The sequence below is a fragment of the Malaclemys terrapin genome, chromosome 3 (genome assembly GCF_027887155.1).
Source record: "Malaclemys terrapin pileata isolate rMalTer1 chromosome 3, rMalTer1.hap1, whole genome shotgun sequence".
NCBI classification, from domain to species: Eukaryota; Metazoa; Chordata; order Testudines; family Emydidae; genus Malaclemys; species Malaclemys terrapin.
In genome coordinates, this window is record NC_071507.1 from 170,482,671 (window position 1) to 170,509,928 (window position 27,258).

The window sequence follows — 27,258 nt, forward strand, 5'->3', positions numbered from 1 at the left end:
CCAGATCAGTCTTGGGTGTTTCCAGCAGTCATCCTGGGTGGGGATTCAGTGAAGAACCGGCGACCTGGATTAACTCACTCTCCAGCCTTAGATAGAATTTACATATGGCGGGAATCTTGTTTCCCAGTTGGACCCCCCCTTAATGGAAAAAACACTGAAAGCCCAAGATGCGGGTCTAGTACCAGCTGACATGATCACCAGACCCTGTCATGTCAAAGCAGGAACCCAGGAAGCTTCTCAGGAAGGTGGGAGATTAGAAAGAACAATAAGACCATTCAGGCTGATTGTCTACTGTCTGGTGAGTATTTCCCAGATGCAAACACTTTTGCAATTGATACAGAGCTTATATTCCTAAATTTAGGTTCTTCTTCAAGTGCTGTCCCTGTGGGTGCTCCACTCCAGGCGATGGTGCGTCCTGGCACCTTTGATTGGAGATCTTCGGTAGCAGTGCCCGGTCAGGATGCATGCACTCAGCTGCTGTCCTGCGGCGTCATTAGAGTCTACCTGAGCGCGTGCGTCCTGCACCCCTCCCCTCTCAGTTCCTTCTCAACCGTCCTCAGCTGAAGACTGAACTTGGGGCAGTGCTAACCTTCTCTCTGGTCACTGAAAGAAATAAGTAGAAAAAAATAGAAATAGTTAGCTAGATATATCCCAGTTCTCTCCCTTTCTTTAGAATAGTTCATTAGTTTAAAAAAAAAAAAAAAAAGTCTCACGTTCGTCTCCCATTGAGACTTTCCTCCAGACAATCCTACTTCCATTATGCTGGAGTCCCGGGGCTTTGAGAAATGCGGGTGCTGCAAGGAGCCTATGCTGTGGTCCAATGAGCACTCACTGCACGAAATGCCTCGGTGAGACACATGTCCCTGCCAAGTGTCTCCACTGCACCAACTTGAAAACTAGGGCTCGTTATGACAGAGACTTGTGGCTAAAAATGCTCCTAATGGAGAAAGCTCTGCAGTCGCCTATGGCGATGGGCAGTAAACCCTCTCCCTCACCTTCCTTGCTAAGTCGGAACCGACAGGGAGTTTGGCTTCACCCTCTCAGGCAAAGAGGTAGGAAGCCCCAATATCTCTGCGCAGAGACCTTCAAAAGGGTAAAGGGTCTCCTGCAAGATCTTTACTCTCAGTGCTGACAGCGCCAACAGCAGGCGCCTCTGATCGCCCCAGCACCTCAGCTGCAGCTGCTCACACGGGGCATGAAAGCAGGGACCCGGCTTCCCACAGCAGTAAGCTCTCCTCGGCACCAGTCCTGCTGGCACCGAAGATGGACCTGGTGCCAGCAGCGCATTCCACCCCGGTGCCGACATCCCCCTCAGCAGATGCAGAACCTCTGCAGGGCTTCTACAAATGTCCCGCGGCTCCCGCTAACGCTAAACAAAAGTCGCTGCGGGCTGCCGTTCATGCTCCATGCTCCGCAACACCACAGCCCAGGGACCAGCAACAATTTCTGCATCAGGATGATATCTATGTGGCCCTTGAGCCTGACTCTCCACTCCTCAACATGGAGCGCTCACTGCCAGATTTGTTACCCCCTCCCAAATCAGACTCCAGGCAGCCCTACAATGGCCTGCCTATATCCGTAACTTAATTCTCAATTTGTCTGGCTTTGGTAGGTGAAAATTGTTGGCCCACCCTAGAGGAATTACCAGAGTTTTACCGGGGGTTTCCCTTCGGCCTGTGGAGAATTCCCAGAACAGACTAATTCTGTTAACCCCGGGGAGGTCATGGATACAGCCTTCCACTCAAAGGACTGACACTCAGGCAGTAATTCTTCAAAAAGAAAAATAACCTTTATTTAACACAACCCTAATACAATAAATCTAAAATGCATATTTAGAGAAACAATACATTAGTTCTTACAGTTTATAAGACATATTGCAAGATAAACTGTATTGGCACAGATGTATATTAAGGTATAATACAGTTAGAAAGGGCTTTTCAGTGGTTACATTCTATATGGAATGGTAGGTCACATGTAGGATGCTGGCAACAAACTATTTAAACATTAAAATTATATAATAACAAACATAATATATATACACAGACATCCCGCTTTCTCATTTCAGACACACCCACTCACACAGTTAATTATTGAAATCACCAAACTTACTTTTCCTGTAGTCTTCCTTCCCTCTGAGTAGTCCTTCTGCTCTGTCTATATTTTTCTGCTTTGCTGCTCACTGTTCTGCTTTCCTTTTTCCTGTGATGTCACTCTTTTAGATGTTTTCTTCTTTTCTGCTTCCTTTCTCTCAGGTTTTCCACACATGCACTCACTGACTCAGACCTGTCAGTTCTCTGTCTTATATACAGATTTTGGCCTATTCTGATTGGTCATTTTTACAATCCTAAGCATTCCAACCAATCAGGTTTAAGCCCTCAGTCAGTCAGAGCTGGACTTGATTGGAGACCTGTGTTATGCTTAATTGACCCCTCCCTTCAGGTTTGAAGTGACCTTTGTTTCACCTGAGCCTGCTTGCTTAATATTGGTCGATTCTCCCCCAGATCTCCATTTTGGATTTCTCTGACTGTGTCTCTTGCAAACGCCATCTTGTTATTGCTAGCTGTAACCACATAAAATTATCTTTTTTAATTATTAAACCTCTATATTTATAAACAACTATCCATATCTAAGTATACTGTAACACTGTGATTCATTGTCACCACTCCATTTTTATTGTTTTAAACAAGTTTAATTTTGATCTCTCCCAGCTTCAGCTAGTGGTGGCAGCACAGCGCTCTTAGTGCTGTATTCTTTCCACAGAACAGAGCAGTTGGAAAATCTCTTGTATCAGTTTCCAGTTCCTTCATCTACTTCTGCTTGAATCTCTCTCTCTTCCTCTGACTCAGACTCCAACTCCCAAAAGAGTCTGCTGGTAGCTGGCCTTTTACGCTGCATTGTGGCTCTCTTCTAATGTACCTTTGTATTCTTAGAAATAATTACCTCACTCGCACATGGCCAGTATCAACCATTATTTCAGAGTTCTGATTGACAGCTCTGACCTTTAGAACAAGTTGTGACTAGTATGAGTGGGCTATGACTAGCTAGCTGTTCAGCTAACTGACCTGTCGATCAGCCCTTACAGGGCATGCTCAGTAGCCAACAATCTTGCACATGCTCACAGTTGTTATTTACCTGAGAGCTGTGATTCTGCCAATCAATACACACACATTCCTGGCTCTTTGCCAGGGCACCATTTTAGAAATTCTGGGCTTTCAACTCCGCATACTCTGGGTTTGCAGCATTCATCTCAGTGTGGAGTGACTTTTGTTTATCCAGAATAAAGATCAAGCAAACAATGTGTGACTGGAGAATTTCTCTAGAAACAAGCAGAAAAGGTTTTGAACACATTTATAAATTAAAGAGTAAGAAATCGCCAGACCTAGATGGTATTCATGCAAGAGTTCTGAAGGAACTCAAATATGAAATTGCATAGCTACTAACTCTGGTATGTAACCTATCACTTAACTCAGCCTCTGCACCAGACGAATGAAGGATAGCTAATGTAACACTGATTTTTAAAAAAGGCCCTAGAGGTGTAATCCTGAGAGTTACAGGCAAGTAGGCCTAATTTCAGTGCCAAGTGAATTGGTTGAAACTATAATAAAGAACAGAATTTTCAGACACGTAGATTAACACAGTTTGTTGGGGAATAGTCAACACGCCTTTTGTAAAGGGAAATCATGTCTTGCTAATCCATTACAATTCTTTGAGGGTGTTGACAAACACATGCACAGGGGTGATCCAGTTGATATAATGTACTTGGACTTTCAGAAAGCCTTTGACAAGGTCCCACAGCAAGAGCTCTTAAACAAAGTAAGCAATCATGGGATAAGATGGAAGGTCCTCTCATGGATCACTAACTGTTTAAAATATAGGAAACAAAGGGTACGAATAAATGGTCAGTTTTCATATTGGAGAGCGGTGGATAGCAGCTTCCCAAAGGATCTGTACTGGGACCTGTTCTGTTGCATATATTCATAAATTATCTTGATAAGGAGGTGAACACTGAGTTGGCAAAATTTGCAGATGATATACATATGTATGCAGGGTCTCTGCGTGCCTTATTTCAGAGTGGTAGTCGTATTAGTCTGTATCAGCAAAAAGAACGAGGAGTACTTGTGGCACCTTAGAGACTAACAAATTTATTTGAGCATAAGCTTTCATGGGCTAAAACCCACTTCATCGGATGCATGCAGTGGAAAATACAGTAGGAAGATATATATACACAGCCCTACAATGCTGATATACTGCACTTATTACAATGTAGCAGATGGAGTGTTTCTCTCTCTCTTTCTCTCTCTCTCTCTGTCTCTCTGAAAACTGATATTACTTCAGTCTGGCGGCTATGTCTAGGGTATATGATTTGTGGGGTTTATTTTGCTCAGATTTGGTTGATAAAAATATGGTAATGGTTTTTGATGCTGTATTGAGGCTTAATCAGATATTTCACTTGCATGTCCATTAAAGTTGGCTGCAGTAGTCCAAAAGTTGAAGGTTCCTTATTAATACTTGAGCACATAACTTGATGTCGCTTTTTTATCCAATAGTTTCTTTGTAAGATTTTTTCACAGCACAATATCTACAACAAGTACCTTTCCCACAATCTCCAAATCATGTAGAAACACTCTGAAATACAAATATTCTCTAGCGAGATAAGGTGGGTGAGGTAATATCTTTTATTGGAACAACTTCTGTTGGTGAAATGAAAGATATTTATTACCTAACTCACCTTGTCTCTAACATCCTGAGACCAGCATGGCTACAACACTACAAACAAATATTCTTTAGTTCAGTCACCAGGACACTTTTACCTATGTTTTCAACTAAATCTAATTAAATCAGTAGGGAAATTGAATGGCTTCCAGAAAACTTATGGCTGTAACTTTCAACATCAGTACAGGAAGCTGTAAAATGACACTCTTAGGCTTTGGCAGCTTGTGTTGATGAATTCTGCACCTCCAGTTAACAGAAACCATTCACAAACTCCACCAGTCTCACTGAAAGAACATTTTAGCCCTTTCTCGCTGACCTGATGTGTTATGGCAAGGCAACTGTTTTATACCTCTCCTGGGCTGCTTGTCAAAGTTGGAAGAGGTCAGACTAGACAGCAGGTGGAAAAGCAGCTTTGGCTCTCTCACAATCCTAGGTACTGCCCCATAATTATTCATTTGAAATAGCTGGCTAACCTATAACCAACCAGTTTTATTTCCTGAGAATTGTTACGATTGTCAGCTCTGCAGTGCCATCAGGTGTCATTTTGCAGAATGGCAGACAAATTGAATACATTTTTTTAACATGTACAGTTGCCTTATTTTCAGTCCACAGTTCACAGCACTTTTTTTAGTTTGAATCACTAGCAATTGTAATAAAAAGGCAAAAGGGGTTTTAGTGTTCTGATTAACTTTTGTAGTATCCCTTCTCCACCTGGTTACCTCCTTTAATACCAATCTGCTTACAGGTTTCAATGGAAAGGCCTGCTTGTTCTGGATCTCGCCACCCATTCAGTAGGGTGTAACTGCTTTATTTTCTTCCCATATAAATTTATTTGGCAATGCCTCTAACCCACTCACTCCTTCCTGGCAGAGTCACTGGGGCAGCTTGGGAGAAAAATTCTAACCACAGGGTAATCCCCACTTACTTGCCAAATAATGGGAGACTCCCAAGAAATAACACAAAAACATACAATGTATTCAACACAGTAATTATATTAAACAGGAGATAAATATAATAGGGTAAAACATTATTCTCAAGGTCACTGGTGCCCATGTTGATAATACTTGTGAAGTTCCCTAGTCATGTGACCTGATATAGCAAATATAAAGTTAATGTTCCATTGCTACACATACTTTGTTGTGGCCCTTGATGACCACGATATCTTCTGTGCAGCAGTTAGCAATGTGGTTGATTGGATTCAATGCAGTCCAAAGGACTCACAAGTGGGATAAGGTGGTAACTCCTTCCTCAGGTCTAATAGGCAGCAGGTAATAAAATCCCCAAACCCTTATCCCTTGGCTTGAAGACATAGTTCAGGGAGTAAGGGGTATGAAGCAAAGAGATTCTTTTCCCCAAGAATCAGGCAGGCACAGACAATACTGAAGGGGTTTATTTATGGTACTGGGAAGACTGACAAGCAGCTTCAAAGGTGTGGGGATACAGTGACCAATTATATACCATTCTCTTATCACTTCATTTGCATTTATCTTGTTCTTACAGAGACAAACATTGTTACAGACACAGAGAATGCACTTCACATGAGTGACAGGAATAGAACATGTGCATCAAACTTTTGATTACATCAATTATTCATGATTACCGTAAGGTAAAGGGGTGGGTGTGAGTGTTTACAAATATCCAGAGGGCTGTGAAGGGAGGGTTTGTTCTGTTCTAAGAACCAAGCTACTGGGCGGACATTTGACCATATAAGTTTATCAAGTGTTTACAGTTGTCAGTGTCCTGGGGCTTCCGGTGTTTCTGCTTGTTAGTTACATGGGTTTTTGTTTCAGCTGCTAACTGAATTTTTAACTCTTGCCTAACAGGGGTCTACCAAAGAATTTCCTTGACTAGCTAACTAAAAGATGGTGCTCTCACAAACTCTGTGAATGATCCTCACGTTCAGAGATGATTCTGGACTCCTCAGTCACTGTAGAGGGGCTGATGATCACTGCTGGCAGGCGTACTTTATGCAGGAGTTAGGCTACTTCTAGTCCCAGGATTTCCCCTCACCACCAAGGGGTGCAGGGCTAAAGGTGCACATTACAAAACTATACTAAAATCCAAACTTTAGTCTCCCACTCCAGCTCTCAGACATACTCAGAGTAGGCAGCAATCCAGGACTAGCAGCCAGAGTAGTGGTGCCACGTGGTGACTGATCTCACCTAGAGAGCTGGAGGGTTAACTCCGCCTGCCTGGGAGAAATTTTCCCAGAAAACTCTACAGACTGGGAGTCACGTTGGAAAGGGAAAGTCTCAAGCTGAGGGATCTTGCTTTTAGGTCCGCAGGGGCCAGTTCTCACAGGGAACCCTGCATGCAGGCCTGGGATTCACCAGCTCCCTACACAGCCAGTCCTGCCCTTTCCCTGGCTAGCTTCAGACTGCCCCAAAATGGCTTTTCCCTGGTCCTCAGCTCCCTGGGATGGACATCTCTCACCCTATTGTTTGCCAAGCAGACTCTGTCTCTGCCCTTGGCTCTCCCTCCCTACCAGGGACAGCGGGCCTCTCCCTGAGCTACCAGCACACAGAGCCCCGGGAACCTAGGTGAACTCCTTTGGGGTTACACTTTGATTCACAAACCATGAGTTTGCCTGAATAAAGAGTGAATAAAACTAAGGACTTCAGAATTTTGTCCTTAGGTCTTTCAGGCTATGGTCTTTGCTATCTTCCAAAATCTGACTTGATGAATTAAGGTCTAGTTTAGAATAACTGGTATCTGTATAAATATTTGCAAGATTTTTCCTCCTATGAAACAGCCTTAGCTCCTTTTTAGTTGGCTTTGTGTGGAAATAAATAAACATTGACTCCGTAAGCCTCTTGAATGCCTGGCCTTATGCATCAAGAACTTGTACATTTGGGTACCTGTTTATCTCAAAAGCTGCTGAATTCCTCAAAATTTCTATGAGAATAAATCTTTAGTCTTCTTTGAGCATCTAATTTATGCCACTCATTTTGTTGGTTGTCTTTAGTAATGGACAAACCAATGGAAATACTGTGTCCTGAGATCTGTCAAATGGTGATTGATATATGCTTAGGGATAATATTTGTGGTAATTCTGAGAACTTATCTTGTCTTCTGTTTACCTCTCTCTAGTGATGGTGAGAGAAGAAGACTGGGGGGGGGGGGGGAGAGAATGTTGCTTTTGCAAATAATGATGTTGCTTTGGGATGATTTGCTTCTCTCCCATCCCTAAAACTCTTCTAACCATGACTCAGAAACATAACAGTGATAGAGTACTGAATGAATTAAGTTGATAAAGTCAAATTTCAATACAGAACATTGCTCTGTGTATGTGTATATAAGTAGCCATTTTTGTTCTGTTTCCAAAAGGTGCAATATATAATGTCCTTCACTGAAAAAGTATTTTTTTTTGTTTTAGCTAGAACTGTAAGAAAATTATTACAAGCAAGATTTTGAGAGTTTTTTTTAAAGAGTTTTTTCATTGTTTTGTTGCATAAGAGAGATTGTGCCCTACCTGCTAGATCATCCTTATGTCCAAAGTCTACCTGATGTTTGTTTTAATGTTTCATTTTGAGTTGACATTAATCGTGCTCAGGGCCAGCTCCAGCATTTCTGCCGCCCCAAGCAAAAAAAAAAAGCCGCGATCGGTGGCAGCAGGTCCCTCACTCCTAGAGGGAGTGAGGGACCTGCCGCCCCTGAATTGCCGCAGGTGCCGCCCCTCTCCCTTGGCCGCCCCAAGCACCTGCTTGTTAAGCTGGTGCCTGGAGCCAGCCCTGACTGTGCTACAGTACTTTATTAATGGCATACCATGCCATTCTAGTCTTTGTTAATGCTAATGTCAATATGTGTACATAACTAGAAAGAAAATAACTGCAAGGATTAACACTTTTTTTTTTTACAACAGAAAGCAAAGTAAAATGAAGTAACATCCTGACATCTTTTTATTACACAAAATAAGAACAGCAGATGGCACTATTACTTTGTATTTGTCGAGTACATTATTTTTTCAGGAACATAATCTTTTAGTGAGCACTGTTGACAACATAATACATTTTCAGGGATATAGTGAGTTCAGAGAAGCTTTGTGATCATAGAATCTAGTATGAATAAAAAAATGATCTTTAGGGTTTATGGAATGGTATCTACACTTCTTCTTTACCTTACTCACTAGTAGCCACTTAGGTCCCAGTGCTGATTGGTTTGGGCATAGCCCCACTAACTTCAGTTTGACTATGCATTATGAAATAAAGATTCAAGGTCTTACCAATAAAACCAATAGCTGGGAGAATTCCATCATGCCTGCTCACTCTAACAATGGATAGAGAGGGGTTTTTTTTAGTTTTAGGTTTTTTTCTTTAGTCTATGTTCTATTTGGTATATTTATCTGAAGTCTGACACCAAGTAACCAACTGTTTATATCTGCAAACAAAACTGTAAACTTACCAACAATTTGTCTGACACAAACATTAAAAAGATAGGAAAGACACAGTTAAGGTAAATATTGCAAAATATAATAGTGATCTCTTTTAAACTACAGTTGCAAAGTTGGTATTCAAATAGATGTGTAATCTAGATTTCTGTTCACTTATGCTTTCTTTTAGGGTATAATTTTTTTTTTTTTACAAAGCTTTTTGTCTTTGGGTTTCTTGGTGTTTTAGACAGTAGTATAAAATAAAAAAGACAATGTATACACAAGGGCACAGTGTGGGAGTGGGAGTCCAAATAAGGTAGGTGAGGTTGTTTGCTTGACATACTGAAAACTCAAATAAGGAATACAGCAAGCACTAGCTTGTGGTGAATGGGAGTGTGAAATGCAGAAGTTGTATGGACTTGGGGTGAATCATTTTATCATCTTCCAGGAATGTGCTGGTTGGCCAAAAGTAGTGATTTCATTGGCCAATATAATCATTCTGATGGGAGGCTGAAGTGGGAAAACCTTCCAGGCAGTGAGCTCTCTTTTTGTGGGTCTAATGTCTCGTGTAAATGCAAGTCTGAAATCTCTATCTAATGAAATAAACGTTTGTTGGTTTTCTCCTATGGTAGGACGGGAGGGTGAAAGGTAGGCACAAAATATTGATAAGATACACTTCAAGCAGTGTGGCTCATTAGATATATAGTGACAGCTATACCACAGACTAGCATATGCCTGCACCCCTAAAAAGACAGAACTTGTCACTGACATTTAACACACTGGAGATACTCCCCATTACCTATGCCAGGGTAGGAAATAAAGCCAGGGACAGAGTGCTTAGGCAGCTTACACCTCAAGGGCAGGGGTTACATTTTAAAAATTCCAGTGACATCTACTCTCAGCTTTGAAAATTGTTGTAAGTTCCAGAAAAGAGTGTTCAGATTCCCTGTTGTATATTCACATCATCTCCTTTGAAAATCCCCTTGTTAATGATTCCATATTCAAAAATTTCTCTCACATAAACATTACAGATGTTATATTAGTTTACAGAAAACAAATACTGAGGAAATAGAGAGAAAGGGAAAATACTACTGTGAAGAAATTGTACAGACAGAAAACATAATGGAAGACACCTGAATATTGTGTGGTGACTAAGGAGATAATGGAAAAAACTAATGGGATTACATCTAATAAAATCTAGTTTGTAAACTGCAAAAAACCCACTGAGAGGTATAAATCATTTAGAAAGTAGTATGCAAAAATTAAGCAGTAAGATAGACTGCGGTTTCTCCACATTAATGTCAGCTGTAAGCAATCTTAATGATAATTGTGTATCCTAATTGGATTGATTCTTTTAAAAAAAAATCATATGTGCCTGAAAATCTGTGTATTCTCTGTGCTGTAACCACAAAAGATGGAGAGAAATATTAAGTGTTAATTGTAGGAAATTCAAGTTTCTTATAGAGGTTGTTGAAAATACATAATTTCTTTTCTGTTTAGGATTTACCGTATTTCTGTGGTGCAGCCAATCATATCAAGTTTGAATACTTTTGGGTGGAATAAAGCCCATATCGTCTTAACAAACAGGCATAAGCCTGACTATCCTCAATTTGCCAACATCTCTCCAGTGCTGTTAGGTTTTTCTTCATATCACCAGTGTTGACATTCTAATTCTCAGAGGATAGGACATGACCATCTAGAAACATTAACTGGTAGCATATTGTCATGGGCAGTGGTGGGCAACCTGTGGCCCACGGGCCGCACGCAGCCCATCAGGATAATCCACTGGCGGGCTGCAAGACAGTTTCTTTACATTGACTGTCCACAGGCATGGCCACCCGCAGCTTCCAGTGGCCTTGTTTTCCAGGACATTGTTCTGTACATAAACTGCAAATTTGGCAATTCTTGTGTTTTCTGCTAACTTTTTATTAATTTTTAAAAATATATATATACAGGATTTGAGACATTAACATGGAAGCAAAGACTTTTTCTGGGACCAACAATGGCATAGTGGAAGCAAAGACTTTTTTGGGGACCAACAATGGCATAATATCTCTATAGTTACTACATTTGACCTTGTTGTCCTTTTTGAACAGAGGCAGAACAACACTTTCTTCTAGTCATCTGGGATATTAGTGTGATGGATGGTCTGGAAGAGCCTATGCACCTGTCTTCAATTCAGGGGTGATGTTACAAACTCCTGGTGCTTTCCCAGACTTCAATGTATGGACTGTGATCTGTATCTGTATCTGTATCTGTATCTGTTTTGGGGGGGAGGGATAGCTCAGTGGTTTGAGCATTGGCCTGCTAAACCCAGGGCTGTGAGTTCAATCCTTGAGGAGGCCACTTAGGGATCTGGGGCAAAATCAGTACTTGGTCCTGCTAGTGAAGGCAGGGGGCTGGACTCAACTCAATGACCTTTCAAGGTCCCTTCCAGTTCTAGGAGATGGGATATCTCCATTAAATTGTTGAACAAAAGTGAGTCTATCAAAACTTACCATTCCATTTCAAAAGGAAGAGTGACAATAGATGGTTGACCATGTCTTGAAATGATCTTTCAGATTGCTGCTTCTGATCTTGCAGTCTTTGGTTAATGCAGCCATCCCAATTCTTTACTGGACATGCTGGTGCCACCTTCTTTGCATACCAGGTGGTGAAAACCATGCTTGGTGGCAGTCTGTTCTAAATTGTCTGCCTAAGTTGATGCCCAGGATTCCTTATTTTGCTTACACAATGACTTGACAACATTCGGAAGCCAAACTCATTTAGCCTTTGCTTTTCCTCTCAATGCTTGTCTTTAAAGACTTGAATTATAGCCTCACTTTTTTCTTAGCTCTGACTGCAGTAAGCATCTTCTCACTGATCCATGGATGATGTTTGAAGGGCTGAGGCTCCATCACTGAGCTGACAGTAGTAAGCACTAATGACTTGAAACAATGCCATTCGTCCTCATATGACAGAATGAGTTAGATTTCAGGCCTTAATGCTCCAATGGCATAAGCGGTTAAGATTAGAAAGCCATCTGATAGCTTGGTTGTAATAAGAACGTTTGCTTGAATCGGGCTAATTTTGGCCCATTAACAGGTGCATTTTTGGCAGCAGAAGTCTGGTCAGTGTGAAGTTCAGCGCCTCTGAACTTGTACATCCATGACTGTTAACTGCAAATGATTGTTAATGAGGACATAGTGAAACCATCTGGGCTGTACAAGGTCAGCTTGTGAATGTTCAGGTGATGAAAGAACAAAATAAACATGTAATTGGCTGCTGTAAATTCAAGCAGTCCCTTCCCCTTTCTGTTCTGCTTCCAGATACCAAAAAACCCAAGCATACTTCCCCAGGTGTTATTATCCTTTCCTTCCTGCACATTAAAGTCACTCAGGATAATGATGACAGGGCCATACCAAATTCACAGTCCATTTTGCTCAATTTCATGGTCCGTGCAGCAGTAAGGGGAGCAGTACCATAACTCCCCCCCGCACTCACAATAACCTCGTGGCCTCCCTACAACTGCAGTGCAGAAGGATAGCAGCAATAAGGGTGACAATACTATACCATGCCATCCTTCCTACAACTCCTTTTTGGGTCAGGAACCCTACAATTACAGTGCCACACCATGAAGTTTCAGGTTTAAATAGCTGAAATCATGAAATGACTATTACGGACTATCTGCAGTTGCTGGTAAGAAATTACCTTTAGCAGCATTCTTGACCGTGGTGTTGATGGGGTCATACACTATGATGATGGGGTAATACCCACAACTGTTATGGAACTGGATGCTGATAAGTCTCTCATTAATTACTTGCCAACCCTGTAATGGCTGTTGGGCATTGAGTAAAAGTACAGCATCTATCCCTTGCTGGAGCAGCCTGTTGGGGTGGCCTAAGAACAAAAATATATGGTTCTCAATTTTCTTTTCACTGCTTCCTGGCCAGCACACATGAAGCTCAGGGAGTGCTGAAGTTGTTTCTTACCTCTTAAGTTCCTTGAGCTATGACCACAGCAGGGATCCTGGATAAGTTCTGCCTACATTTTTCTCCCTAGGCCGGTGTGGGGGTTCCTCCCCTCCTGTGCTTTGCTCATTGCTGTTTTTCTGAAGCTTCTTTGCTGTATCTGTGTACCATCACACTCTGCACCCAGTGGGAAAGATCCCAATCCCCTTACCTTGGCTGTGGCTACTGAAAGCCTGTCTCTCTGTGTGGTGGTGGTGTTTAAAGCTGTGATTCCTTCACTGAGTTCGGGATAGAATTCACTGCCCTCCTACATTGCTATGACTCTCAAGCCTCCAGGAGGGCTCAGCTGGAACCCTCCACCGTTCAGAGGGACTAAACTCGGCCCTGGGTGCTTCTGTAGTTCCCTTTTCTCTGACCTGCCCCTAGAGTTCACCCGTATTGCTGCCACCCAGGTTCCATTTCTCCCACAAAGTAGGGCATGGGCCAGTCCCAGACCTGACTACTGCAGCATTGGTTGTAGCTTCTGCATTCAATTTGTGAATACCTGAAGAATGAAGGGGTAATCACTAGCAGCCACCATGGATTTACCAAGAACAAATAATGTCAAACTATCTTGATTTCCTTCTTTGACAAGGAAACTGATTTAATGGATGGGGGAATGTGGTGGACATAATAAAGGCTTTTGACGTAGTCCCATATAACATTCTGATAAGTGAACTGGAGAAATGTGGGCTTGGCAGAACTACCATTAAGTGGCTACATAATTGGTTAAGCACCCACAAACAAAGAGTAATTATTAATGGAATGATGTTGGATTGGAGGAAAATTTCAAGTGGGGTTCCACAGGAACCTGTTCTGGGTCCGGTGTTGTTTTACATCTTTATTAATGACCTGGATAGGCAGCATACTGATCAAGATTGCAGATGACACGAAGCTTGAGGTGGAGGTTTGCCAATACTTTGGAGGAATGAGCTAAAATTCAGAGGGATCTTGATAAATTAGAGGACTGGGCTATAAACAACAAAATGAAGTTCAACAAAGACAAATGCACAAATACAGAATGGGGGGAACTGGCTTGGCAGCAGCACTGCTGAGAAGGATCTGGAAGTTGTGGATCACAACCTCAACATGTATCAGCAATGTGATGCTGCTGCAAAAAAGGAAATGCAATTTTAGGTTGCATTTACTGAGGCATAGCATGAATGTCACGGGAGGTGATTGATAGTACCACTCTACTCGGTGCTGGTTAGACCGCAGCTGGATTACTGTGTCCAGCTTTGGTCACCAGTGCATAGAAGGGATGTGGAGAAACTGGAAAGGATTTAGAAGCAAGCGACAAAGATGATCAAAGGGATGGAACACAAGCCATATAAGCAAAGGCTGAAGGAACTAGGTATGTTTAGTTTGGAAAGGAGGAGATAGAGGGGAGACATAATAGTGCTCTTCAAATACTTAAAAGGCTGTCATAAAAAAATGGATAAAAATTGTTCTCTCTTGCCACAAAGGGCAAGACAGGAGGCAATGGGTTCAAAGTACAGCATAGTAGATTTAGATTAAATCTCAGCAAAAACTTCCTAACTGTAAGAACAGTAGGACAATGGAACAGACTGCCTTGGGAGATTGTGGAAGCTTCTTCACTTGAGGTTTTCAAAAGAAGGCTGAATAGCGACCTGTCTTGGATCGTTTAGTCACAACAAATCCTACATCTTGACAGAGGGTTAGACTAGATGACCCTTGTGGTTCTGTGACCTCTGCCCCTTGGCACTGCTGGCTGACAGTTCTCCCACAAGTGGATGGGATTGGCTAAGCTCCAGCCCGGCTGTTTCAGTGAGGCTCGGAGCAACCACCTCTCTTCCCACTCTGAGCTTTGTTGGCAACTAAAGGGACAAGAGACTCAATCTGCAGCTAACCAGAGCAAGAGGCCTTGAAAGCCCAGTAAGGGTGTTAATTTGATAGGGGTAGGGACAGAGAATGAAGGCCAGTCAGCTCACCGCCTTCCTCCCAAGCCGGCCAGTGGAAGGGGGAGAACCTGAGGAGGTAGAGGAACCCAGCCAATCTATATGTTCTCTCCCTCCAGGGTGGTCTGCCAACCTGCCAATCCAACCAACATCCCCCTTACTCCTACCTCAATGAGACTGGTGTGAAGGAAAATTTAGGGGGGCCTTAGGACTCTGGTCAAGCTTACTGGCCTAAAGAGTTGACCGAGCCTGTTTTTGTATGGAAAGTCCCCAAAACAGAACAATGGCTTTGTGTGTATAAAGGGCATGAGGGGGCAGAGTAAACAAGTCCCCAAGTAGCATAATTTGTAATAGCCCAAGCTTAGGAAATATATAACCGCAAAAGCACTGTTAGAAAAGTTAAACCGCAAATGAACAAGACTGTGAATAATAAGAAGGGTGATTGTTCTTTTTGCTTTTGACCTGTATTAATTTTGCAATGTATTCCAAATAAGGTAATTAATACGGAAGTATGTATAATTTGTCTGTGGTTTTAAGCTTTAAAAAGCTTGTGTGTTCCTTGAATCAGGGGCAGCTACTGAGAGGTGTTACCACCCTGAGCTTGTAATCAATAAAGGAGCCTCAGGCTGATCTGATCCAAACTCAACGTGTGGTCGATTTTCCACAACAATTTGGGGGCTCGTCTGGGATCCACAGCAGGCCCCCCCAAGACCGGAGAACCATGGACCATTCCCCACCATACCCGGGCCCATCTGAAAGGTAAGAGATCCTTTAAAAATCTCTATATTGGGTTCCGGTGAAGGACTGCCCATAGGCTCTGGGTTTGGGTGAGTTGCACACCGGATCTGAACCTTTTGCTGCCAGATAAGCCTGACGCCCTTCTGTTCTGTTCTGTTCTGTTCTGTTCCCTGGGAAGAGCCACTGGGTGGGCTAAATATGCCTCTGTACGGTTTCTGTGTGCCAGTGTGACTGTCCGTGTGAGAAAGGATCTGTGAGAAGTCACAGGAAGATGCCGAGAGCTCTCTGCGAAGCCTGTTGGCTCGTGACCAGAGGTGTCTCTAAAGCAAGCCCCGTGACTCCATCTAGTGGGCATCACGATGAGTGCCCTGACCTAGACAGCTTCCCCTTTGCATGGCATGACCGGCGAGGGGTCTGTCTGGGTCTAGGATTGTGTGACCCTATCCCCTAACGTCTGTGAATGGTCTGGTTTCCTCACCCTCTTTCCCTCTGTTTCCCCTCCTCTGCCAGTAAAAGGCGGTCTGACAAGCCACATTAGGGACCAATAAGTTCACGCTGTCCTTATCCAGTTTTCAAATATCCAAATTGCTCTAAAGGAGCTGCCATTCGGCTAGCACAGCAAAAGAGCTGGGTTTCCCCCAGAAAGAAAAAGGGACTTGGCTGGACGCCTATGGGATGGTGCAAATAGCATAGCTGCAATCTGGAATATCCATAAAAGCCAAGAACATGAGGAAAAACTGGGACACCTAGAAAAGGCCACAGGCCTTATTACTGGAACACAGTTGACCCAAGTCCAGGCTGGTGTTGGTGAATTACATATTATCTCTGCCCTTAGTGCAATAACCCAGAAACTTCTAACAAAAATGGTGTTTAGTATCGCTGAGGCTGGAAAGGCATCACAGTGGGATCCGGCCTGCTAAAAGGTTCAGGACTTTCTGAATGACCGGCTCGTGGCCATTTGGAGTGACCTTGACCATCAGACCTGGCCCACTGCCCTGACAGCCAACTCAGGAGTACCATCTACTCTGTTGCCGTGGAGACATACTTGGAGATTTTCTGGGTGGGAATGCAAATGTTCGCAGTGTTCATTCCAAGCATACGGGCCGGTCAGAGGGGTCTGGACTCCCACATACCAAATCCTGCCAGGTCCGTGGGGAGAATGCATGTGGGATTAGGTAATTCACCAAGACATTTGGGAAAATAAACCACCTGGTATGCCTAACCGATTTATAGTCAGTGCTCCTAAAATAACAACTGATATCTGGATAGGAATAGAAAATCAATGAACACTCTGGCCATTAAAGCCCCCACAGCTTCAATGTGTACATAAACTTAAGCCAGGAAAAGTTGTCACAGTTTATGACAGCATTTGTTGGGAGGGTATAGGACAAAAAAAACCTACCCTAACAGGACCTCTACTTTTCCCATCAAATGACAGCTGTGTGCTTGTCGAGGAGACCGTTTTGCAGGATATGCATTCTAATCTCACCACTGCTGCAGGCAGTCATATCTTGTATTGGCCTACAGAAAGAATTTTGCAATCAGCCCTTCAGCCTCAGATACCCTTTAGTTGGACTACCCTAGTGCCTGACCGGTTCCAAAATTTGCTTGCAGTCTTACCAGAAGTACAGGAAATTGCTGAACTTCAAGGGCAAATTCACATACTCCAAAATATATATCAAATTGAAAAAATGCTTTTCACACAGCCTATAGGGTGTCTACTTTATGTACTAAATATGATGCTTTGTGTTTTGTGACTAAAACCATTCAGCAATCTCAACCCCATTGTTTGATTGCCATAGGAATGTTATTGCTTTTATAGTTATTTGGTATAGGGTTATGTTATTGCTGTTGTAATAAATGTATGTATCATTGCCTGCCCAGTTTTAGATCTGTTAAGCTTAATGTAAAAGAAAAAGTAGCGCTAATGATTGTCAATGAACTTTATAATAACAGAAGGCCAGGGACAGTGATGAACGTTTATGAGGGAATGCAGGTAGAAGGTGAAGAAGAAAGTGAGGAAATTAATAAACTGTTGACTATAGAGGTGTAAGCCAAGGTGATGCCGAAGAAGCATCAAAGGAGGGATTGTGAAGGAAAATTTAGGGGGGCCTTAGGACTCTGGTCAAGCTTACAGGCCTAAAGATTTGACCGAGCCTGTTTTTGTATGGAAAGTCCCCAAAACAGAACAATGGCTTTGTGTGTATAAAGGGCATGAGGGGGCAGAGTAAAAAAGTCCCCAAGTAGCATAATTTGTAATAGCCCAAGCTTAGGAAATATATAACCGCAATAGCACTGTTAGAAAAGTCAAACCACAAACGAACCAGACTGTGAATAATAAAAATGGTGATTGTTCTTTTTGCTTGTGACCTGTATTAATTTTGCAATGTATTCCAAATAAGATAATTAATACGGAAGTATGCGTAATTTGTCTGTGGTTTTAAGCTTTAAAAAGCTTGTGTGTTCCTTGAATCAGGGAGCAGCTACTGAGAGCTGTTACCCAAACTCAACATGTGGTCCATTTTCCACAACACTGGGAACATTATTCCCCTTGTCTTTCAGAACAAGCAATACTTCTGAATCAAAACTGACAGTTCCTTGAGTTAGTTACTGCTCTTCTGTAATATATTTGTAAATAGCATGTAAATGTTGATTAGATATATGATAGTCATTCGTCAGTTGTGCAAAAGATGTCACTGTTTCCCCACATTTAAGATACCCACTCAAATTTGTAGGTGAATGCTATGAATTCTTGAATGGTAACGACAACTTTGACTATTGCAATATTTAAATATTTTTTTTAAAGAAAGAAAGACAAACCAATGTTATCTTGAGACAAGAAAAATATTAGCACAAAGAATCTGTAACAGACATTCCTTTTCCAGAACATAAAGAACTATCACCACAAATTTGCTTCTTAAAAGTACTTCAGAGTTTGAAGTGGAATGTAAATATAAAGGGGTGTGTGTGTCAGAGAGAAAAATTACTTGATTCAACTCTCTCTCTTAGGCCATAAAGTGAGCCTTTAACCACTTCAGTGTGGCTAAAGGGGATTCATATGAGTGCACAATTCCTTAGGAAAGTCTCTACATGTATGGTTGGTGGAAAGGGATACTTTGACACCATCAGAATTAGGGGAAAATGGGCAGAAGAAAATAAATAAAGCTGACTTAGTGCCTGTGCCTGTGGCCCTGTGGAAGAGTGCTCCTGTTGCTCCTCTCTGGCCAACCTGGGTGTGTCATTCTCTGTGTCGGGGTTGCCTCTGACTAGTGGGCGGATCAGATCCAAGAACTCCCAGCCTCTGGCTGAGCTGGGTACTCCATTCTCAATTTGTGGGACTGCCTCTGATTAGTGGGTGGATTGGATCCAGGAATCCCCAGCCTCACTCTCTGGAGGATGACTATTGAGCCTCTCCCCTACCTTTGAGTGCTGACTCTTAAGCCTCCCCACCATCTGCTGTAGCTTGACTATGATTAGCTAGCTGATCAGCTAACTGACCTTTCTGTCATCCCTTACTGCATACTTAGTAGCCACCAATGCACATGTTCACTGCTGTTGTTAACCTTGGAGCTAAGATTCTGCTGACACACCCACATATTTGGCTTTCTTCCAAATCACCATTTTAGAAATTCTGGGTTTTCTGCCAATTAACTGAACTTTTCACCCTATCTCAGTACTGAGCATGCTTAAGATTGGCAGCTTAGAGTGGAGTAACTGTTGTCTGTTCAGAACAGAGATCAGGCACTGAAAATGGAGGCTGGAGAACTTGTTTTATAACAGTAGGTAGGGACAGTGAGAATCTCATTCATCTATTCATATGCATTACCAATTAGATGATGAGGTAGCAAACCACGTCAGGGGGCAGTAACTAACTATGTTAGGGAGGAAATGCATAACTTGCTTGTATTGGTGTATAAATAGGTATTTCTGAGGGAGTGTCTTTGACCAGCCTAAGGGCAAATGGAAAGTCCCACCGGTCACTGATCTGCATCCATTGTCAGGGGCATCGATGTATTAAGTGTACTTGTAGCAAGTATAAGGCAGTAATACCATGCTTCGTCGACAATAAACATGGCTGGGTGCAGGACCGGCTCCAGCTTTTTTGCCGCCTCAAGCGGCGAAGCGGAAAAAAAAAAGAAAAAAAAGGAAAGCCGTGATCAGCAGCAATTCGGTGGCAGCTTTACCACGCCACTTCATCTTTGGCGGCAATTCAGCGGCGGGTCCTTCGCTCCGAGAGGGACTGAGGGACACGTTGCCAAATTGCTGCCAAAGACCCTGAAGTGCCACCACTTTCCATTGGCCGCCCAAAACACTTGCTTCCTTTGCTGGTGCCTGGAGCTGGCCCTGGCTGGGTGCCTTCGCTACTGAACCAAATCTTGTGGTTATATTGGGCAGTTCAGTTGGAGGCTGCTGTACAGGCTATCGGGCCAGAGCCAGTGCAGCAGGCAGAGAGAACTCACATGCAGCCAACATATGACAACAGTCCCTACTACAATATGATCTAAAGATCCTAAACAAGGCACAAAAATCCCCGAGAAACAAATCTCTTATTGCAAGTTAAAGATCACTTAAACTAAAATAGCATATAGTTTAAATGAGTCTAAGCAAAGCAATTTCTTGCACATGGCCAGTTTGCAACAAATTGCTGACAGCAGCTCTTAAATTGCTTTACAGGTTACATAGATACATTGCAATTAATAACAGAATTTATGCGTTCTTATCAATACACGCACACACATACTAATCCTATATCCTATTCTATAGTTATACTAAATTATAATTAAAAGAATATTAAGCTTACTCTATAAATCTGTTGATGTTTCATTTTAAAAATCACTTTTGCTGCTGTACAATGCCTGATCATTCAGCTCTGCTCCACTCAAGTTTTCTTTTCTCTCTCTACGGCAGTTTTTCTTTCTCTTCCCTGCTTGCTTCCTGGCTTTTTCCAAATGTCTCTCTCTCTCTCTCTCTCTCAGACTCAGTCTCTGGACTCCAAAATTATTGCTGGGCTTTTATGCTACATTTTATCTCTCTCTTTTATATCTTTTTATTCTTAGAAGCAGTGATCTCACTCTCAAATGCCCAGTCTTAACCATTACCTCAGCATTCTGATTGACAGCTCTGACCTTTAAAACAAGTTGTGAGCAGTATGAGTGGGCTCTGACCAGCTAGCTGCTCAGCTAACTGGCCTCTCTGTCACCCCTTACTGCACATATTCAGTAGCCACCAATATTGCATATGCTCACTGTTGTCATTCACTTCAGAATTGTGATTCTGCCGATCCCCATCCCCCCCCCCACACACACTTGGCTCTTTGCCAAGGCACCATTTTAGAAATCTTAAGTTCTTACTGAGCACACTCAGGGTCTGCAGCATTCATGTCAGGGTGCTTATTCAGAATACAAATTTAGGAAAGCAAAGTGGAGACTGGAGAATTTCTCTGATAATAGTAGCTGATCTGCGACTGCTAGGAGCAAATATCTCCAATGGCCAGTGATGGGACACTAGATGGGGAGGGCTCTGAATTACTAAAGAAAATTCTTTCCCATGTGTCTTGCTGCTGGGTCTTGCCCACATGCTCAGTGTCTAACTGATTGCCATATTTGGGGTCAGGAAGAAATTTTCCCTTGGATCAGATTGGCAGACACTGGCGGTTTTCACCTTCCTCTGCAGTAAGGAAGCATGGGGCAAGGGTCACTTGGAGGTTTAAACTAGTATTAATGGTGGATTCTCTTTAACTTGAAGTCTTTAAATTATGATTTGAGGACTTCAGTAACTCAGCCAGAGATTTTACAGGGGTCTATTACAGGTGTAGGTGGGTGAGGTTCTGTGGCCTGCAATGTGCAGGAAGTCAGACTAGATGATCAAGATGGTCCCTTCTGACCTTACAATCTATGGTGTAGTAAGAGGAGGCCCTGAGATATAAACCTTGGTATCAGAGGCCTGGTATGAGGCCTAAGGCCTGAACTAAAGTAATGGTCAAGACTTTGCTAACATAAAGCAAAGTTAAGCTGTGAGCCAGAGGCAGGCCCTGAGTGGATGACTTTGTCTGGCCTAGGGGGCAGTGGAAAGTCCCGCCACTGACTGAGCTGGTCCATTGTCAAGGAGCAATAAGTACTAGCTAGCAGCAACTTAGCAGCACCTTGGATCTCTGATTTGGGGAACTGGAGACTGTGTTTCTCTTCGATAATAAATCTGGCCCGGGTGCCTTCGTACCTTATCAGAGTCTGTGGTCATTGGGGGTTCTCTCGGGGTCTGCTGTGTCAGCTATCTGCGCAGAGCTGGGGCAGCACACAGAGGGAACAGGTGCACGCAGCTGAATGATATCAACATTGAATAGAGCAGAGCACCACACCGGTAGAGACTGACAACATATGGGTCTATGAGAGCTGGAGCAAGTGTAGAGTCCCCTTCAATTCCCTCCTTAGGGGACCCTGACCCTCCAAACTGCGTGGGAGAACTTGTCTGGGATCTTTGGGATCCCCTCTTCCCTGTGTGGGGCATCCTCTTAACTGAACAGTGTACAACCAACTCAGCTAGAGAGGAGGAGGAGGAGGAGGAGGAAGAGGGGATGGTGGATGGATTCCCTAGATACGCCATTGTCCCCTATAAGCACTACAGAGTCAGGATGTATGTGAGAAATGAGAAGGGCTTATTTACAAGGAATATTCAATGGAAGTACGGTAACATTCAAAGCAGGCACCCAACCAAAGGCCTGGTTTTCCTGGGCATTTTGAGCAATGAAAAAGTGTGTTTTGCCTTTGGTCCTGCCTGCTGCAGACTCTGCATCTCTTCTGTGGTCTCGGGTCAGCAGTAATTTTCAGATGAAGTGGCCTTTGCTGAGTTGGTCAGAGAGAACAACACTTCAATCTATGTTGCCTCAAACTCCTAGCAGGCTTGATATGAGTGATATCTGGAAACTCACTCAGAATTTCCTGATGTCTGGTGGAAGATAACACAGGAATTGTGCACAGCAAGCTGCATTATATAGAGGCCCTAGTTTCTTGTACCATGCTACCATTTTCCTGATTGCATGATATAGCTGTAACAGTTGGTCTAATTTATTGACCTCTCCCATTCATTGGTTAAAGTGCAACAGGCTTCTTCTGGGGCTCCTTTCTTCCCAGGACTGGGACTTTGATGGTTCTTTCAATGTGCATGGTTCTTTCATTGTACATGGTGGTCAAGAAATAGACAGGCTTTTTGGCAGCATGTTTAACAGCCAGAAGGGCATAGTGTCATAGGGCACTCATCTTGCCAGTACTTACGGGTTGCCTGACCATGCTCTGGGGGCATCCTCTACTGTTTTTCCTGATTGTACCTCAGGCTCCTGTTCCTGCTTGGGAAAGGGCTTTGAATAGAGATATGCCAGTGAAATACTAGTCAACATAGCTGTGGTAGCCAGACATGTGCAGGGGCCTAATAAGCTCCCAAACAATGTTACCAGATCCCCCTAAGCTGCTGGGGAAGGAACCTCTGAATGTTTCTTGTCCCTTCCCAGTATATATTGTGAAGTTATAGAGATAACCCATATGACTTTCATAGAGTTTGTATAGTTTCATACTATATCATGCCCATCTATTGGAGATATACTGGAGAAGTCCTTTTCAGTGACCTGTGAACCTCATCATGGACTCATCTATGCTTACACTCCACCCAGAACTGTACACTTGCATCTCTCCTGGAGATGTCTGGCCCAGTAAAGTTTGTCTGAGTACCTGCCTGTGTCTTTAGGATTTCATTGTAGTGGAGAAAGCATGCAGGAGAGAAACCTATCCCAAGATATTACTCTTTGAAAAACTGGAGTTGAGAGGGTGGGTTTGTGGACCAGTAACTGGAAATACTGGACTTGTTATCCTCATCAAAATTGGAGACCCCAGAACCTCTGCATTTCAAGCACACTTGTTGGGGTCCACTGCTGCACCTGGGAATGGGCTGATAAATTGTGGGCATACTGATTTAGGTGTGAATCAGCATATGAATTGGTCTGTGCAATCAAAAAAAAAGACCAGAAGTTCTCAGTAACAAACAGACTGAAATAACCCAGTGGGTGAAATTAGTCATATCAACCCGGCACCCAGGCACAACAGTGAAGGGTAGTGAGGGAGGGCTGGAGTTGTGGGATTCAGTCTACTGAGGAGCTAGTAAATCACCAACCTGCTCACTTTGGTGGGGGGATTTCATCCATGGGAGAATTTTCTCAAAGGTCCATGTAATGATTTTGTGGGTCGTTAAATAACAAATCAGTGAATAAGAAAAGAACAAAACTTTAATAAAACAAACTGGGGAGCATCTCTGATGAACTGCTGCACATACCATTTTGGTGTTCCCAACCCCCGTCTTCAGGGCACATCTCCAAATTCCTGTGTTCTTAATACTGTCCCTTATGAAGGAGTGTCTCTAAATTATAATCTTCTACAAATGTATCTGTACATCTTCCTTCTTAAAGAAAAACAAATTAACTCATATACATATATATACACAGCTAACAACTATATAATACAGAGATCCTCAAAGTGTGGACATGTCCCCCTAGGGGTGCATTGAAGACCGTCCGGGGGTGTTCGGCAGGGCCCAGGCCAGCCCATCCCCAGCTCTGCCCCGGTCCCACCTCCAGCCACATACCTGGCTCCTCCCAGCCCAACACCGGGCCTGTGCCCAGCTAGGGCGTGGCTCCGCACCCAACTGGGAGACCAGCTGCCAGCCCCCACCATGGAACCACACCTGGCTGCTGGCCCCCGCTGCAGCCTGGCTACGTCTCTACTCATGGCAGTGGCCCCGCTCCTGGCTCCAGACCCACCCCCAGTTGTTGCCCTCTTGTCTCTTTCCATGTTCCCCTCCCTGCCTTGTCCCCACTCCCAGCAATGCCTACTTTTTCATAAGGCCTTTGTGGAACTGGATGAGGTCTCAGTGGCTCTGCCTGTTGGCATGGATTGTGTATTTTAAGCATGAAAAGCAATTTCCTACCACATTAGTAATGTCATGACTGATGTGCGGCTAATACAACACCTCTCATGCTCGTTGTTTGCACTTTTCAATTCCTAAATGCCCCTCGTTGATCTTTTGTAGCATTTCTTTTTGGAGGCTCATTGGAATTACAACCTTATTGCCCTTGAAAATCACCCCATCTATCATAATAAGTTAATGTCTGCTGTTTCAATAGTCTCTTATATTTGGACAGCAATTAGTTATTTCTGCAGGCCACCTTTTAATTATCACTTCTTTAGGGATTCCCAACAATTCATCTGTGATGGGATCCCCGGGGTGCAGCCTAGGACTCTGGACCCTGTGCCCGGGGCCAGGCACTTCCCCTCCTGGGCTCCGGGGGCGCAGGGTCCAGAGGCATGGGGGCTGCCCGAAGCCAGTAGCGCTCGGGCAGCTCAGCACTTACAGAGCCCAGGAGTTCAGGGAGCACAGCAGCCGCCGGAGCCTGGGAGAGGAAGTGTCCGGCCGGGGGCGCAGGGTCCGGAGGCATGGGGGCTGCCCGAAGCCCGAGCGCTACTGGCTTCACAGTTTGCCGGACAGCCCCCAGACCCTGCGCCCCCTGCTGGGCGCTTCCCCTCCCGGGCTCCAGCTGCACTGGGGAAGTGCCAGCCAGGGGCGGAGGGTCTGGGGGCTGCCCGGCAAACCGTGAAGCTGGTAGCGCTCGGGCAGCCCTTTTTGCGTGGCTGGGAGGGAGGAGGGGGAATGCGGGGCGCTCAGGGGAGGGGGCGGAGTTAGGGTGGGGACTTTGGGGAAGGGGCGGAGTTGGGGCAGGGAAGGGGTGGAGTTGGGGCGGGGGCGGGGCTGGGAAAGGGGCGGGGCCAGGGCCCCGTGGAGTGTCCTCTTTTTTTATTTTTAAAATATGGTAACCCTAGACAAAGGCACCAGCCAAATCCCCCCAGCTCCCTGCCTTATACCTCAGGAATATACAGTCTTGCACTGCTCAAGACGAGCAGTGCAAGTTTATTAATTGGTTCACCACTTTATCAATGGAAAGTGAATATACACCAGCCTTTGTAAAGCTGAGCAGATTTACCAAACACTTCAGGCAAACTCATTGGTAAAGATAAACAGTAAAATAAGTTTATCGACTACAAAAGATAGGCAAAAAGTCAGAGTCATTACCAAAATAAAATAAAATATAAGCATGCAGTCTAAACTCTCAACCTTCTTAGACTGGGAAACATCTAGATTAAGCAGTTTTTCTCACCCCACTGGATATTGCAGTTCATAGAACACTGGTTTCAAGGATGAAATCCAGTCTCCTGTGTTGGAGTCTTCAGTCTTCTCACTGTCCTTGTTGCTTGCAGCATAGCGGGTGGAGGAGAAAAGGCCAAGCATGGGGCTACTGTGTTCTGTTTTATACCCTTAGTCCATGTGCTTGGAGAACATAAGTCCAGGCAAGTCTGGTGGGCATTGCTGAGTCACCAGACAAGGTTGAACAATTCCCCTGGTGTGTCCTTGTGCAAGTGAGTCATTGCATTGTAGCTCTCTTGCTGGACAATGGCTGTTTGGTACTCGTCCGGGCGTTGGTTATCCCCCTGGTTATTGTCTTTGGGGAGCTTGTATCTGGGCGCTTCCCAAACTCACAGAATATTTTAGTGACAGCATATTACACAATTCTCATAACTTCATCAGCATTAGATAGATAGATAGATAGATAGATATGGAACTGGGTTTCAGCAAATCATAATCTTTCCCATGATACCTTACAAGTCATGCTTTGTATACAATATCACAATTATATACAAATGATGAATATGGAGGTCACAGGGTGCTCCCCTGGGGTGTAGCGTGTCGCATCATCTTTCTCCATTTCCTCTTATTTGTTGCAGTTTCTTGTTTGTTATGGGAATTGACTTTACAATCAAATCTATGTAGGCTTGTATCTCTGTCTCTAAAAAAAGAAGAACAGGAGTACTTGTGGCACCTTAGAGACTAACAAATTTATTAGAGCATAAGCTTTCGTGGACTACAGCCCACTTCTTCGGATGCATATAGAATGGAACATATAATGAGGAGATATATATACACACATACAGAGAGCATAAACAGGTGGGAGTTGTCTTACCAACTCTGAGAGGCCAATTAATTAAGAGAAACAATTAATTAAGCAACATCACTTGCCACATAACCTCAGCCATGCTGAACACAACGCCATCTACAGCCTCAGAAACAATCCTGACATCATAATCAAAAAGGCTGACAAAGGAGGTGCTGTCGTCATCATGAATAAATTGGAATATGACCAGGAGGCTGCTAGACAGCTCTCTAACACCACATTCTACAGGCCATTATCCTCTGATCCCACTGAGGATTACCTAAAGAAACTACACCATCTGCTAAAAAAACTCCCTGACAAAGCACAGGAACAAATCCGTACAGACACATGCCTAGAACCCCGACCAGGGGTATTCTATTTGCTACCCAAGATCCATAAACCTGGATATCCTGGACGCCCCATCATCTCAGGCATTGGCACCCTAACATCAGGCTTGTCTGGTTATGTAGACTCTGTCCTAAGACCCTACGCTACCAGCACTCCCAGC